The sequence below is a fragment of the Myotis daubentonii genome, chromosome 2 (assembly GCF_963259705.1).
Source record: "Myotis daubentonii chromosome 2, mMyoDau2.1, whole genome shotgun sequence".
In the NCBI taxonomy this organism is placed as follows: domain Eukaryota; kingdom Metazoa; phylum Chordata; class Mammalia; order Chiroptera; family Vespertilionidae; genus Myotis; species Myotis daubentonii.
In genome coordinates this window covers 179,553,611-179,569,507 of record NC_081841.1, presented here as the reverse complement: position 1 = coordinate 179,569,507, position 15,897 = coordinate 179,553,611, and the positions used below count along the sequence as shown (strand labels likewise).

At 39.9% G+C, this 15,897-nt stretch overlaps 1 protein-coding gene and 1 pseudogene across 1 annotated transcript in view; both read right to left on the bottom strand.

Moving 5' to 3' along the window:
* The window catches only part of HS6ST3 (heparan sulfate 6-O-sulfotransferase 3), a 703,200-nt gene that overhangs the window by 114,093 nt on the left and 573,210 nt on the right, over positions 1 to 15,897 (bottom strand). The window lies entirely within an intron of this gene.
* On the bottom strand, positions 14,910 to 15,833 carry LOC132225918 (histone H1.8-like; annotated as a pseudogene).

Below are 15,897 nucleotides of genomic sequence, written 5' to 3'. Positions count from 1 at the left end.
ATGGGTCATTCAGGCTTGGCCATTAGGAGATATAAGCTGAAGTGTGATCAATAGGTCTAGACAGGTCAGTCTGAGGTTACTGGTCAGTGCAGGTAAAGGTCTAAGAAAGAAGTATGGGACATAGGCTGCTCACCTTCCTTTGGACTTGGCAGGTTACACACCAGGCAGGAGCAGATGTAGAACAGACTTATGATGAATGGAAAATGTTTGTTGGTGAGACCAGCTAAAGACCAGTCAAGGTATGAAATCATTGAGAAGGTGAGAGAAATGTGTTGTTCTGATACCAGTGTGGTTCATTCCAGGTCCAACTGGTTAAGTTCACTCTTGTTTCACCTTCAAAATCAGGGGCTGTTTATTTAGGGCAGGGGTAGATGTATTTAGATTCCTAATTATAAATTATCCGGAATTCTCCACGAGGCCCTCACCACCACTAGAAAAACATTTCTCTGTGCCCCATCAGGGGTCTCTCAGCTTGGATTTGTGAAGGGCTGTTGCCTGGGAGGCAGCACCTGCCAGAAGGTGGAGTGTGACATGGGTCCCACTGCAATGGAGTCGACCTGCTTCTCTTCATGGCAAGAGGGAGCTGAGGGTGGGACTGTGCCTGATGCTTAGTAAGTATTTAATAAACATTAGTTGAATAGCATATGAAAAAGTGAACTATCTGCCTAATCTATGTATTTACTGCAGACTAGAGGCCCGGTGCACAGATTCATGCACAGGTGGGGTCCTTCGGCCTGGCCTGTGGGGATTGGGCTGAAATCGGCTCTCCAACATTTCCCAAGGGGTCCCAGATTGCGAGAGGGCAGTTCTCAGGTGACGCACACCAGAATCAGGCTCCCTCCTCTCTGGTTCTAGGTGCATCACCCGAGAACCGCAGATGCCAAGTCACCACAGCTTGGCAGCTCCTGTGTTAAGCGTCTTCCCCCTGTGGTCACTGCACATCATAGCTACTGGTTGGGTGGTTGGAAGGTTGGACGGTTGCTTAGGCTTTTATATCTACAATAATAAAAGCATAATATGCTAACTAGACCAAACATCCCTCCAGATGTCCTTCCAGACGACCTTCTGGATGACCTTCTGGACAAAGCCGCAGCGATAGGGGCTGAGGCAGAGGCGGCCACTGCTGCAGTGGTGGGAGCTGAGCCACTTGCACAAATTTCGTGCATCGGGCCTCTAGTATATAGATAATATCCCCATTGTTATTTGGATTTACCTGTGAAAGGCCAAGGCCCGATAGAGCCCAATTTTATCACTTTCGTCCCTGGGACCTGGAGCAGCAGCTCTGGGTGGGCTGTGCTCAGGAAGCCTTGCTGCTGAGTGCAGCTTTCAGGGGTGACCCTTCGGGCTGAACTCTGCTGTGTCAGGTCCCCAAATGAGTGAGACCAGTTTAGGCTGGGTCTGCACTATGTTTTTATACCTATATTTATTGTTAGATAACACTGCTTGATACTTTGTCTTAGCTGTTCTTTTAGCCATTTTCAAAATCTTGAATTGTACATTTAGTGGGCTAATTTAATATAGTGGGAAAGTTAGAATAACAGTCATTACAATAGACATTAATACCACTAAGCGATTATTTACTATGTACACTAGAACTATCTCAGTTATCATACCAACCTTACCTCTATAAGTGATTGAGAAGCAGCACAGAGTTGCAGTTAAGGACAAGGACTGTATACTCAGATACAAATACAGCTTTACCACTTAGAGCCCTTTGAATTATAAATTATTTTCTTACAGCTTCTCCAAGTTACAAAATGGTAATCATAATAAGAAAAATGGAGCTTTCTATTTCAGTTTACCACTTCACATAGATATTAAAATTAAAGAGTATCTTATAATGCTTCACCTTCAGCAATATTTGACATTTATTGATTGCTTACTGTCTTAGCTCAGGCTGCTATAACAAAGTACCATAGACTGGGTGGCTTAAACAACAAACATTTATTTCTTACAGTTCTGGAGGCTAGAAGTCTGAGATCAGGGTGCCAGCATGGTCAGGTTCTTAATAAGGACCCTTTTCCTGTTATACAGACAGCCACCCACCTGCTTAATCTTACACGAAATCTCTCTCCTATCTCTTCTTATAAGGGCACTAATCCCATTCACGAGGACTCCACCCTCAGGACCTAATTACCTCCTAATACCATCAAACTGAAAATTAGGGCTTGGGCATATGGATTTTGGGAAGCATAAACATTTAGTCCATAACACTTATCATTGGGTGGGAATCCACAGTTACAAAGATGAATAAGACACAATTCCTACCCTGAAAGAAGCCATAGTCGTGAGCAGTGTGTTTGTGTGCATGACAGTGAGAAAAAATAAAAAGGAAACAGAGACTGAGAGAGCGTTGGGAGAGAGAGAGAGATTTTTTCTTCTATCCTTTCTTCCATCCTATCAACAGCTGAACAGCATCTACTTTGTAGCAGTGGCTTCTGAATGCAATGTTTACTCATTGCCCCATATACTGTGAAGTAGCAAACATGTAAGCAAGAGTTCTGGAAGGCTCTCTGGCTGCTGTTTTCTTGAACTCCTGACACTGGCACTTAGTGTTTTCTGTATGATGACTGAAAGGTTCAGAAATCCAATATCCCTAGGAGTTATTTCATTAGATTTTCTAACTTTAAACCCATCTGGAATGCTCTTATTCCTTTGCAATTCTTATTGACTGACACTTATTATGCCATCAGCAAACCTCGCTAATTCCAGCTCTTCTTTTAGATCACTAATGGTCAACAGAGGACCTGAGATGGTTCACTATTAACTTCTTTTTATTCAGAGGACTTACATTGAATATGTTTCCTTTGTTTTTCACTGCATGCTTAGCTTGGGTCTCTACAGGAAAAAGAAGACAGGGAAATAAATAAATCTGAATCCTTCCAACATTCTTCCTACATGTACATGGGCCCTGGGATTGTCAGGGCATCTCTATGTGAACTGAGCACAGAAAGCAAGGCAGAAAATATTCAGTCTATCTGGCTCCCAGTGCACATATATAAAAAACCATGAACCACGGCCACAGTCTGAAAGTACGTGGGGCTCAGTTCTCCAGGGTCAGTCCTCAGGCTTAGGCCTGACTGGGTGCATCACAATGTCTCAGGGAGGCTTGAAAACTCAGATCCACGGTCCCACCTCTAGAGAAACTGATAGTGTAGATCTGAAGTAGAGCTCAGGAATTAATTTTTTAAAAGATGCTCAGCTGATTCTAATGCAAACCTAAGTTTGAAAACTGTTGTTATGGAAAGCTTTCAACATCTCTCCATTGCTCAAAAGTGGTAATAGTTGGAATGAGAAGAAATATTATTTGTTGGTGCAGCCAGAACTACTCAGCAATGTGAGCATTCAGAGCAGGCTAATAATTTGTCACTCCTCTAAACTAGTAGGCGCTCTAAACTAACAGGCACGAAATATTGTTCTGTTACAAAACAACAACATTTATATGTGGGAGAGTTTACATAGGGATGGCAGGAGATGGGTTATGGGTCAGCCTTATGACTTCCTTACCTTGAGACATTCAGCCCTGGTCCCAAACTCAACCCTGAAAACCCCACCCCACCCCCAATCTCCCTGTAATCCCCAGCAAAACAAAAGCTTTGCAATTAAATGAGTTTACTTTTCTAAGAAGAAATTGACCTGACCATTAGTTATTACCAAGTTTGTCTCTTGGGAGCCTAGTCACCAGCTACACTTAACCTACATAGTACTTTTCCTGGTTAATATAAGATCTTTCCTTGCTGTTAAATTTCCAGTGATGTTTTAGGTTTCAGAGGGTTTTTTTTTTTTTGCATATTTTCATGTCTTTTTTGTTTGGAGACTAGGCTATTAACAGCTCTGCTTGCTCTTCAGTCCATTTCCAAATTTAACACATAACCCCAAACCCAGCTTCCAGGGTCTGCCCACTCGTTTTCTGGCTGGATGATCGTGGACAAAGAGAAGCATGCTCATTTCCTCTCTGCTCTGTGGGGACAAACATATTAAAAATGTAAGGTTTGCCGAAACCGGTTTGGCTCAGTGGATAGAGCGTCGGCCTGCGGACTGAAAGGTCCCAGGTTTGATTCCGGTCAAGGGCATGTACCTGGGTTGCGGGCATATCCCCAGTAGGAGATGTGCAGGAGGCAGCTGATCGATGTTTCTCTCTCATCGATATTTCTAACTCTCTATCTCTCTCTCTTCCTCTCTGTAAAAAATCAATAAAATATATTTTTAAAAAAATGTAAGGTTCCTTATTTGTAAAGAGTAAAAAGACAAGTCAAGATTACATTTTGTGGAAAGTCGGGTGAGGAAAGTAATCAGTGGATTAGTCCAAAAGAAAAGATCCTAGATTAGTCTGGACTCTCATATTAAAAGCAGAGACATAGTCAGATATCTAGGAGGGAAAGAGGAAAACAGGGTGAGGGTGAGTGAGAAGTGTCATTGTCACCTTCCTTTGGGTGGAATACACAAGAGTTTAATAATGAGACCTACGGTAAAAGATCCGGTGAGACCATCCTCACCTGTCCAGGTGTGCAGAGCACCAGTAGAGGGGATAGAGAAATGCTTGCGTGAATTGCTGGAGCTTCAAGCAGGCTGGGTTTCTGCCTACCTGTAAGGTTTCCTGTGCACTTCAGGTAAGAGTTGGCTGTGGGGGAAAATGTGCATAAAGCAGCTCCCTGAGGATCTAAGTCATGGAGAAGAGATGGGGTTCAAGCCGAAGGCCACCACCTGCCAGTTTCACACGTGGGCTCATGGAAGAGCCGTCAACATCTGGGCGCGAGGGAGAAACATTAAGAGGTTGGGATGCCCAAGTGAGTTGGTTCCAGTACCTTTTTGCAGAATGTGTATGTAACTTCTGATTTAAGACACTCTCAAGAAGGAAAAGATGCTAAAATGCACAGTATTCCATAAAATATATTACCTGTAAGAATTTGAGTAAAAATCATATTGAGAGAAGAGTTCAGTTGAATCATTATGTTGACCACTTTACCCTTCTAAAAGTTATCCTTATGTTGGTTCATTATGCAATTTTAAAAGTCCCAAGAAGTTATAGGGCAGCGGTTCTCAACCTGTGGGTCACGACCCTTTTGGGGGTCGAATGACCCTTTCATAGGGGCTGCCTAAGACCATCGGAAAACACATATTGAATATATAATTGCATATTGTTTTTGTGATTAATCACTATGCTTTAATTATGTTCAATTTGTAACAATGAAAATACATCCTGCATATCAGATATTTACATTACGATTCATAACAGTAGCAAAATTACAGTTATGAAGTAGCAACGAAAATAATTTTATGGTTGGGGGTCACCACAACATGAGGAACGGTATTAAAGGGTCGTGGCATTAGGAAGGTTGAGAACCACTGTTATAGGGGAAGGAGAAAAGACTTGGTGGAGCACAGAGGCTTTTGAGGGCAATGAAACATTTTTGTATGATATGGTAATGATGGCTACATGCCATTCGTCCAAACTCATAGAACATGTAACACCAAGAGTGAATCCTAATGTAAACTGTGGACTTTGGGTCATAATGATGTGCCAATGTAGGTTCATCAATAGTAATGAATTGCCACTCTGGTGGGGGCTGTACATGTGTAGGGACAGGGAGTATGTGGGAAATTTCTGTATGTTCTGTTCAGTTTTGCTATAAACCTAAAATAGCTCTAAAATAACGTCTATTTTTTAAGGCCTTAATATAATTTTTAAACAAAATTATTTGCTTAAACAGTTTCTGAAAAGAGGCCAGATAGTACCTCATGGGATCCCAGGCAAACAGATCCTTAACAGCTCCCTTCCCATCCCTGATAGAGACCACAGGTTACCTATATAGCTTAGTTAATCTCCTGACTAAAATCTCCCTGTGGACCTGGTTTCTTAGCCTGCTTTTCAGCCCAGGCCTCAGAGTATCCAACTCAAGAGCCACATCTTAATTTCAATATAGAATTTAAGAAATGAAATAGGAATTTTAGGGGAATAAAGGCAGGTTTAGGGAATTTTTAGAATTGGGGCCCATGGAAAAAATAAAGGCCTACAGACTGGGAGAAGTTACATTTCTATAAGACAAGGGAAACTAGGAGAAGGTATATTTCCCTAACACAAGGAAGTGGCAACAGTTACATTTACATAAGAAAGGGGGCTAGGAGTAGCCAAAAGGTCTATATTTATAAAATAAAGAAGGAGGAAGAAGGAATAGGAGGACAATGAGGGAGGAGGGTCTTCTGGAGTTACTACAGTAACCAATTCACAAGGGAATATTAAAAAATCAGAAGGGATATCAGAACACAGGGACTTGCAACCTTTGTAAATGGTGGAGACAGGAAGTCTGGGGTGGGGGGGGGGACTCTTTACACTTCCCCACATGGGAGTCTGTACTTGTTCTTCAATAATCTCTACCTTTGCTATACCATCTTCTGTCTGTGGATTCATTCTTCAACTCTAGCCAACAAAGAATCCGGGAACCATCCTGCCCAGGGGAACACCAGGTGTTCCAGTCCAAAAATCACGTATCAGAAATATTGCTTCTACATAGATTCAACAATCTCAATATCTGGTGTTTGCTCCTGACCGAATCATACCTTGCTAATTTATAATTATCTTGCCACTGGAGGCATCCACATCAATCTGACTGATCTAACTACTGATGTTTTCCCTCGGCAAGATGTTGAGGACAGACTGGTTTGGGAATGAGTCCCATACACTATCCAGATTAGATCCAGAACTTGTATGAAGAACCGAAGGACTTCTGGGCTGGGATTTATTATGGAGACAACGGGCAGACACTGTAGGAATTCAGGTGCAGAATACTACCTGATGTGTATGAGAGACAGGCTCACTGTATGCTATTATAACCCACTGACCTCTGTTTACTTTGGGGCAGGTTGTAGAGTTGCTTGAGATATTTAGGGCAGATTACAAGTGCCTACTTAGAACTACTTTGAGGGCAGGAACTAATACCAGCATGTTTAAGCCAAATTCTTTTATAACAGAAGATATACTATAGCATCCTTTAAGTGCCCCAGTGGTGAAGTAAATAATCTCAACAAACAGCAAACAGAATATAATAGAACGATTGCCAATGAGCAGTGGTAACACTGATGCCTGAGAATTTGCTGCATTTTCTTTGTTATCCTTACTGTAGACATGTGAAAATATTTGCAGCGATTTTATGCTGAACATAAAGCAAGCGCTCAATCAAGCTAAGTGCCTCTGATGAGAGCATAACATTATTTTCATTCTCCATTTTTAATTAGGATGCACTAGAAAATTACAGGTTGGTTACTCTTCTCACAACCTTAGCAGATGCAAATGAGCAGAGCTGCTTTGCAGGTTAATACTAAAAGTTCTCAGTGCCATTTGTTAAATACAGTTCTAAAGCAAGCCAAGTAAAAGAATCAATGATGGACGATGCCAATGTCAATAGATCATTTAGAAAAGTTAGTCTTTAGTGGAAACTATCTCATAGATACGCATGGCTTGTTATTTGGAAGCAGAAACTCTGGTAACAGAGCTTCTGCGCTGTATTAGAATTTGATTTTAATGTGAATGTAAGCAATGCCGAGAGCAAATATTTTAAAACTGGGAGAGACTGGACCTTGAAGATCCTATAGTTGAATCATTGTATTAGACAAAGAAAGAAGTCTTAAACTATTGAATGGGCTAAACTAAAAGCCAAAGCCACAGAGAAGAAAATAAGAGTAGTACCGTCTATAGTTTAAAAATACTTTCCAGAATATCATTCCTGTTGTAGAAACTGAGACTCACAGATTTTTATTGACTTGCCCAAGTCATTTACACCCTTCATTTCTCACTCCCTTTGCTCCATATCTAACTAATATGTCTTGTGAACTTGAATACTCATGGTAGGGAGATATTTAAAAGCCCCTCTAAGAAATTCAAATCCAATGATCTTTGTTTTATTCCTCTTGGACACTTTCTGAAATTAAAAGATTGAATCCCCCAAATTTCTTTTATTTTTCCGGTTAATTCTCTCCTGAGGATAATTTTTCCATTGCTTTTCAGAGAGTGGGGGGGGGGGGGGGAGAGAGAGAGAGAGAGAGAGAGAGAGAGAGAGAGAGAGAGAGAGAGAGATAAGAGAGACACACGGACTGGTTGCCTCCCACATGTGCCCCATTAGAGATGGGGAGTGAACCTGCAACCCAGATGAGTGTCCTTGACCAGGAATCCAACCTGGAGACCCTTCTGTCTGCGGGCTGACCCTCCAACCACTGAGACACACTGGCCAGGGAAAATCTCCAAGTTTCCTTTTTCTATATATACAAGCAAATGATTTGTTTTATAGATTTGCAGGAGAGAAGTAGACAGCAGGTTTGATATAGCTGTGCTGGTGCCCAAGCTGGTATCAGCAAGAAAGAAGTGGGCTATCCTCATTATGTCCTCATAGTTTCAATATCAGATTTTAAAAGTAAGGTAGGAATGTGTTTTATTGGTTAATATTATTGATGTGGCTCATCTGTGTACTCATTGGCAGTATTTCCTTTAAAAAGTACCAACTGAACTATCTGGAAATGTCCTCAAAGGGCCATTCTGAACATGAAACCACCAGAATACTTTGTCTGAAAGACTATGAATACAGGCAGAAAAATCATAAATAAAGCAGATTCCTTTTGCATTATCTTGCTGGGATGACTGCAGAGAGCTTTTGACATGAAGGGAATGTACTTAATGGTCTCTTCTACGTTTATGATTCTTCCCTACAACTAAAATAAAACAGACAACCAATATTGCCTCTAATTTACTTCACCTAGACATTTAATTTTGTAGCTATAACACAGTCATTCTTACTGTTCCTCTGATCATCTTTCTCTTCACATTCTCTCTGTTCATCTGTTAGCGAAATCCAATGATAATCTTGATCCAACCTCTACTCTTAAATCCATTGCCTAGACTACATATTATTTTCTTTGCTTAGAGGTAATTCTTGCATCTTTCATATCTCTGTCATTAAATTATACATAATTTGGACATGGGGACCTCCTTTTTATTTCCAAGAGCCCAGTATTCAGTAAAGTGCTCTGAGTATTAAATTTTGATTGACTTTCCTTCCCAGCTCTGTCAGTTTTGTATATCAGATTTAATTTTTATGCTCAGAAAAACAAAAGAAAATCTAAAGCAAGTTAAATATATGTATTTAACCACTTCCAACCATTATTTAAAATCCAGCCTCTTCTAGCTTTATCCTTAAATACCATGATTAGGATTTGTCTATACATAATGTAGAATCTCAATGAGCTACCACATTATTCAATGAGTCATTCTCTGCAGCTTCAGACCAGTAATTAACATTTCACCTGTCTCAAATTGTGCGTAGTGTCTTAGATGAAATGAAAACAAAGTGAAAGGCTGGATTTAATAATACACCATGCCAGTTGTCATGATAGAAATGTTGTGACTCTGGTAAGTATAGTACTTCTTTTGTTAGATGGTAATTTTGATTGACAGATCCACCCAACTATTTAAAATAGCTGATTATTATCCTACATGTTTCTTCTCCCATATTCAGTTAAAATAAAATTGTTCTGCTTATTATGATGATCCAACAACTCTGTAAGTAAACCATCACCCTTAAATTGTGACCATGTCATTCCAGAAGGTAAATTTCCACCAGCTCCATTGTTTCTTCTGGTGAACTAAAATAGGACCCTGACATTCAAATGTCCTTGTCTTACAGGAGTAAGGAATTTACACTCATTAAATCATGATCTAGCTTAAACCCAACAAAACAAGAGTGAATCATTCACTCTAGGGAAATGTGTCATCTATTTTAGGCCAAAAGGAAACAATTGTGCAGATGACCTTTTCCAGTGTAACAAGCAGTCCCTTTGGAGCAGGGAGGAATGAAGACATCATCTTCCTTACAGTGGATAATCTTTCTTTCTCTCATACACAGACCCAGATATGGTAAGATGTCAAGCAAGGGACCCAAGTCGTTTCTTTTTACTTTTAGGGCTAACAAATGTATTAGTTTAGGTTTCAAATATTAAGGTAAAAATCAGCATTCACACAAAAAAATGTTGACAATGTACATGAGGGGCTGTTCAAATAAAAAGAATTGATTTAAAGCTTTGGTGAGGTCCTAAGCGAAGAAGGTATGCCTTAGGGTCATACAAATGAAAAGTAGTTTAGAGGCACCTAGACTGCCAATAAGTTCAATAGGATGCAGCAAAAAGTACTGTCACCAAAAAGGCTAATGCAATCTTAGTCCACTGCTCATTAGAAATAAAGTATTTAAAAGGTCTTATGTAATAAACTTGCATGATTCAGTACTGAGTAGGCCACAAATGGTGTTTTCTGTTTGTTTTTGTGTATCACACTTAAAAAGCATAAAAAACATATTACACCAGAGAATATCAGAGTATAATATAAAACACTCCCAAAATAAGTAAACTAACCCATCATTTCACTGTCCAAAGATAACCACTAGCTAGTAGAACCCTGCTATCAAAACCATTTTCCCTCCTGGTTTTAGTGTAAAGGCATTGTACCGTTGTCTTCAAGCATGCATGGTAGCTGATGAGCATAATCTAAAGGGAGAGAAATTTTTTTTCCTGGCCAACATAAAAAAGAATGTTAAAATTAAAACAAATTAAAAATAATAATGAAAGGTAAATTAAGAAAAAATAACAATAGTATCCTTAGATGAAATGGGCTTTCTCGTTGGTAGACCTGTTTAAGCAAGTAGCTGGTATGCTATCAAGCAGTAAATAGCTGAGTTGTTGAGCCAAAAAAGCTCCCAACCCAGAGCTTCTAGGAAGATGTTGTCTCTGTGCAGATGTGTGTGTGTGTGTGTGTGTGTGTGTGTGTGTGTGTATCCCTTATTTTGATAAAGTTGTTTTACCCCATAAGATTTAAAACTATGTACAGGGAAAGAAGATATGACTGCCTGCAGCTATGAGAAGGATATTACTGCTTAAGCTCACTTGCTTTTAGGGTTTTAGGTCTGTGGGTTATAAATGGCTGCTGAGGGCAGCAGTGAATGTGTATTAAGGGTCATATCTCGGCCTGTGTAACTTTAATTTAAAGATGAGTCTGTGTGACAGGGCTGGAGCCAATTTCCAAATGAAAGATGTTCAGAGATTGAGAATGTGAATATGAAAGCAGTTGTTCTGGCTTTAACCTCCATGAGGTCACACACACTAGCTCTGCCTAATTTTCCCCAAGTTGTGCTTAGAGCCAATCATCATTTTACCTCGAAAATAAATAGCTGAAACAATTTGGAGTATGCAGGAACTCCAATGCAACTCTAAAGAACCGAGCTATTTTTTTTTAATTTTATTTTATTTTATTTTTTACATTGCCTTCTATCCCCTCTATGCCCTCGTCAACCTCCACCCACTCTAACTAAATATTTTTGACACAACAAAATCACATATATCTGACATTAGAGAGGTTGTTATATACTCAATGATAAGGCTGGAATCTGTTTCCACATTAAAAAAAAAAAACACAGGTGAAACAGAACAATAAACTTTACAAGCAGCCTTACCGACATAAAAGTGAAGTAATATATGAAGGGTCAATTTAATCTTAGATCATTAAAATGAAATTATGAATTAGGATTGTGGATGGATATCAAATATTGAGTGCCATTGTACCTGAGTATGAAACTTCATTTTTCAAATAGGGATTATTATTTGGCCACAAATGGCGTTTTCAAACACAGATTCCAACATGGGCTTGGTAAATATAGACCAGCCCTCAAATAGCACATTTGACAAAGCACCACTCTAACAACAACAGCTCTCCTCCTACACAGTAATTTTTGAGAGTAGTAATTAGATTTACATAATTCTGAATACAGACATCAGATAAATAAAACACAAAAGAATTAACAGGAGACTGGAATTAGTAAATAAGTGAATGGAAAAATATACATTTTTGCTTACGAATTTTACCAATAATAGCTATGCCAGAAAAAGAAAGAAATGAAAAATGAACATCTGTTATTCCATGAAACATTATTAATATTCATATAGAAATAGTTGCTCTTTGAATCATTCAGTATGGCATCTTAATGTAGTTTAATTATTTCAATCTTCAGGATTTGCACAAGCTCTCTGAAAGCAATCTGTGATTAAAGTTCCCCACAGATTCAGGAATCTGTCGTCATCCCAATAGTGGCAAGCATCCTTAAATATACTATGAAATAAGCCCCCAAGGCTACACAGCCCTGCAGAAATAACAAAATTATTTCTTTCCTAGAAATACTTGTTTGAATGAATCTAAAAATTTCAATCATAGACGATTATTGGATGAACAATGTTTAGCAGTCCAAAGTATTAGTCTTTTTCTAAGTCATGATAAACATGAGTTAGTTCAGTGAGGGCAGTTGAAGTAAAAGTACGCTGTATTTAGGCTTAGACTCAAGTCCAAATGCTATTTCTCTCACTTGCAAGTTGTGTGACCTTGAGTTTACATTGTTTCACTTCTCCCACCATTTTTTCCAATATAGAGTTAAAATATTAATACCTACCAAATGGCGATTTATTAGAATAAGATTTAAATGAGAGGAACTAGTCCTTTGATTAAGAGCAGATATCCACATAAGAGTTAATTTCTTTAGAGCATACATCCATCAAATTTATTATTTTTCTTTAAAATTTTCTCTCTGCTGAGTTAGTATTCAGGTTGTTCCAATAATATAGGATGAGAAAAGGTGAAGAAAAAGGAAAAAGGAAAATAGTGAGAAAAGAAAGAAAGGAAAGGAAAGAAAAACTAAGAGTTGCCTGAGCTGGCTAGCAATATCAAAATATGCTAGGCCAATCTTGCTATCTTACAAAGTAAAAAACTTAAATTATAATATATTTATTTCAATACCAACCAATTATCCCCTCCTTCTGTTCTTTCTATATGCCTACCAGTTGTAAGAAAAGGTCCAATGGGGTTCCTTCATTGACCAACAATTTGAGAAACTATGGAGTTCAGATGAGCAAGGGGAGGGGCATATGGAAGCATGCTACCAGTCTTACAGTTAGCAGCCCACTTTAAATCCCTTATCTGCAGTAGCCTGTCACCAGAGCAATCATTTACACATGGCCCTCTGACAACTTATCAATCACAAGACAGCTGCAAATTAAATATTTTGGCTGAAAACACCCCCTCCTTATGTCAGGACACATTAATTTGAAATAAACATTTTGCTGAGATGTGAAATGAAGCAGATCCATTAAAGGCTACTAATCATATGTTTTGATTTATTACTTTCTGATGTAGAATTTGCTGTTGTGCCTTCACCTTGGTAGTTGACCAAGGTGATGAATTCTCCTTGGGACCAAAAGGGAACTGGAAACTATAGAGGGTTGCTGTGTGCCAGGACTGTGTTAGACACTTTATTTTTTTCTATTTCCCTATAATAATCTATTAGGTAGTCATTTATTCCCAATTTCAGAATTGAAAAATGTGGAATCTATCATAGCTGAGCAGTGACAATAAGAATGAAAGCCATATTCAGGTTACTTTCTTACATCTCTTGAGGGCATTCATTTCACAAGGGACAAGACCTTCCCGTGTGTTTGGAATAGGTTTTCTTATTTCACTGTTCCTGTGTAGTTTCCATGCAGAGTAATGATCTCTGCACAGAGGCGCTTTGAAAAGTGATCCCAAAATGCATTTCAACAATTTCAGAAGTCCTTGACAGCGCTTGAAGGGTAATCTCTGCTCAGGTAAATGGAGGTAAACATTGCAAGATACCAGAGCCAATAGGACTTCCTCAGTATTCCCTTCTGGCCTGGGAGATGACTTTCATTTCAGATGATCCATGAAGGTCCCGGGGAGCACACTGGAGATGTGTGTGTTGTATTTATAAGACAGTCCATTATCTGGTTTCAAATACCAAGTCGGAAGGGAGTCATGCAATAGTGTCTTGGAAAGCTTTTGTTATGAAAACTCAAAATACCAATCTATCAAACAAAGATGACTTGATTACATTTTGAATAGTAAATCATACACAGCCTACTACGCCTGCATATAAATTACAACCTTAGTAATGAAACCAAATGCTCTAGCATTCTTGTACTTTCGCCTAATGTTCACAGTCCATCGGTTCTTAGTTGCCAGTCCTTTTCTTAAGGATAATTTTTTTATTTACAGTTTTATTTTATTTAATTCAAAGATTCATTCATGTTCTTAAATCTAATATGGTGGGATCGTATGAAGCCCCCTTTGTGAGGGTTGTGTCAAATACCTCAGAGCTATGACATTGCAATTGTCAGTGCTGAAGAGGTGATTTCTGTCCATAGCATCCATCACAAGTTTTCTTCGCTGTAATTCAAAACATGATCAACTAAAGGACACCTAGGGCTTTTCTCAAAATGAGCCAATTTTCCCTTTTTGTATTCCCTGTGAATGTTCAGTCTAATAGCTGGTTTATAAAATAGCTGAATTATCAACACTGATAGAAAATCAAAATTGGATGTTGCATATTATAATAAAAAGAAGGTGCCGATGGCCAGCATCATTTGAAGTTAGTATCATATTTCTCAACAAGTATCTATTGACAGAAAAATAAAACAAACTTCAGAGTGCTGAATAGCAAATAATAATCGAGGAATCAGTGTTCCTCTTTCTAGGAAGATGGGCCCAAAATTGGACTCTGTTTTCTTCTTCATATTTATGCTTACTTCTATATGCCAACCAACCACACAATTACCAAAAAGAAAAACAAATCCACAAACCAACTGGTATTCCTGATGAAGAAGCAACCAAGTGAACCACTTTTTTTGGGAGACCCTTTTACTAACTATAAGCTGAGAAATTGTGCCTGTCCATTTATTTATTTATTTATTTATTTATTTTTTGGAGGGGGAAAATTTCTTTATTGATAAGTAGGTTACAGTGAAATAAATAGAGTGATGTTTAGTTGGGGAATAAAAACTCCAATCAGAATCTTAGTCTCTCTCTACCTCCACCTCTAATTCTTGCCTTCTGCCTTCATACTGGCCCCTGTGGGTGATGAGGCCTTGATAGGCATGCCAGGTCTTCATGGGCCCTTGGGGACTTCTGTCTTCTGGGTACAGCTATCATCTTGGACCCACTGTTCTTAGGGGCAGCAGCAGCCTTGGCTTTCGACTCTTCCTTGGCTCCCTGAGCAGCGTCCTCTTTAGGGACCTTGTCCTTAGTCTTCTTTTTGGTTGGTGAAGCTATACCATTCTGGCCCTTGGTAACCATGGGTTTTTTTTAATTTTGAGTCCAGCTTTGTGCCTCCTGTAGGCCTTGGCATCTGCCGGGCTATTCTCTCTACCTTTAACCCAAGGGATCCTCTGACACCAGGAGGGGCCTTTGTGGCCGTGCCTGACTGTCGGGGCCCTTCCTGGCCTTGTGCAGTCTCACCTCTCTGTCTTTGTTCTGGCTACTTTTCCTGGGGGCCTCCTCCATGGCCTCATCAGGTCTCTGGGGGGCTGACATGGTGGGTGTCTTTCTGGCTGGATTGTTTTGTGTTCTTGGGAACTAATTTGAAGCTGCCAGTGTCCCCCTTGGCCTTGGAGTTGGTGGGCCTGACAAGGAGGACGCATTGCAGAGCAGCGTCCAGGGCCCACTTCCTCAGGCCATTGAGCCAATGGCATCTACCATAGGGAATTTCCGCAGGACATAAACCTTGATGGCCACCACCAAGGGGTCCAGGTGCTGCTCTCCTGCTTGCAGTGCCTCCAGCACCATGTGTAGCACTAGTAGGTGGTGGCGTGGGCTCTGATGACACTGTGGCTCCGGTCTGGCTTTTCAATCCCCGACTACCTGGATATGGAGGTCATGGAGGTTAGGGAGGCGGAGGAGATCTGGTGTCGCTGGAGGCCACGTTCCTAGGACCCGTTGTACAGGTAGATGCAGATGCAGACATGAGGCTGCCAGTGGCCTGGCCCCAGACTCCAGTAGCCCCTGATTTGGTTGGGAGGCTCTGAGCT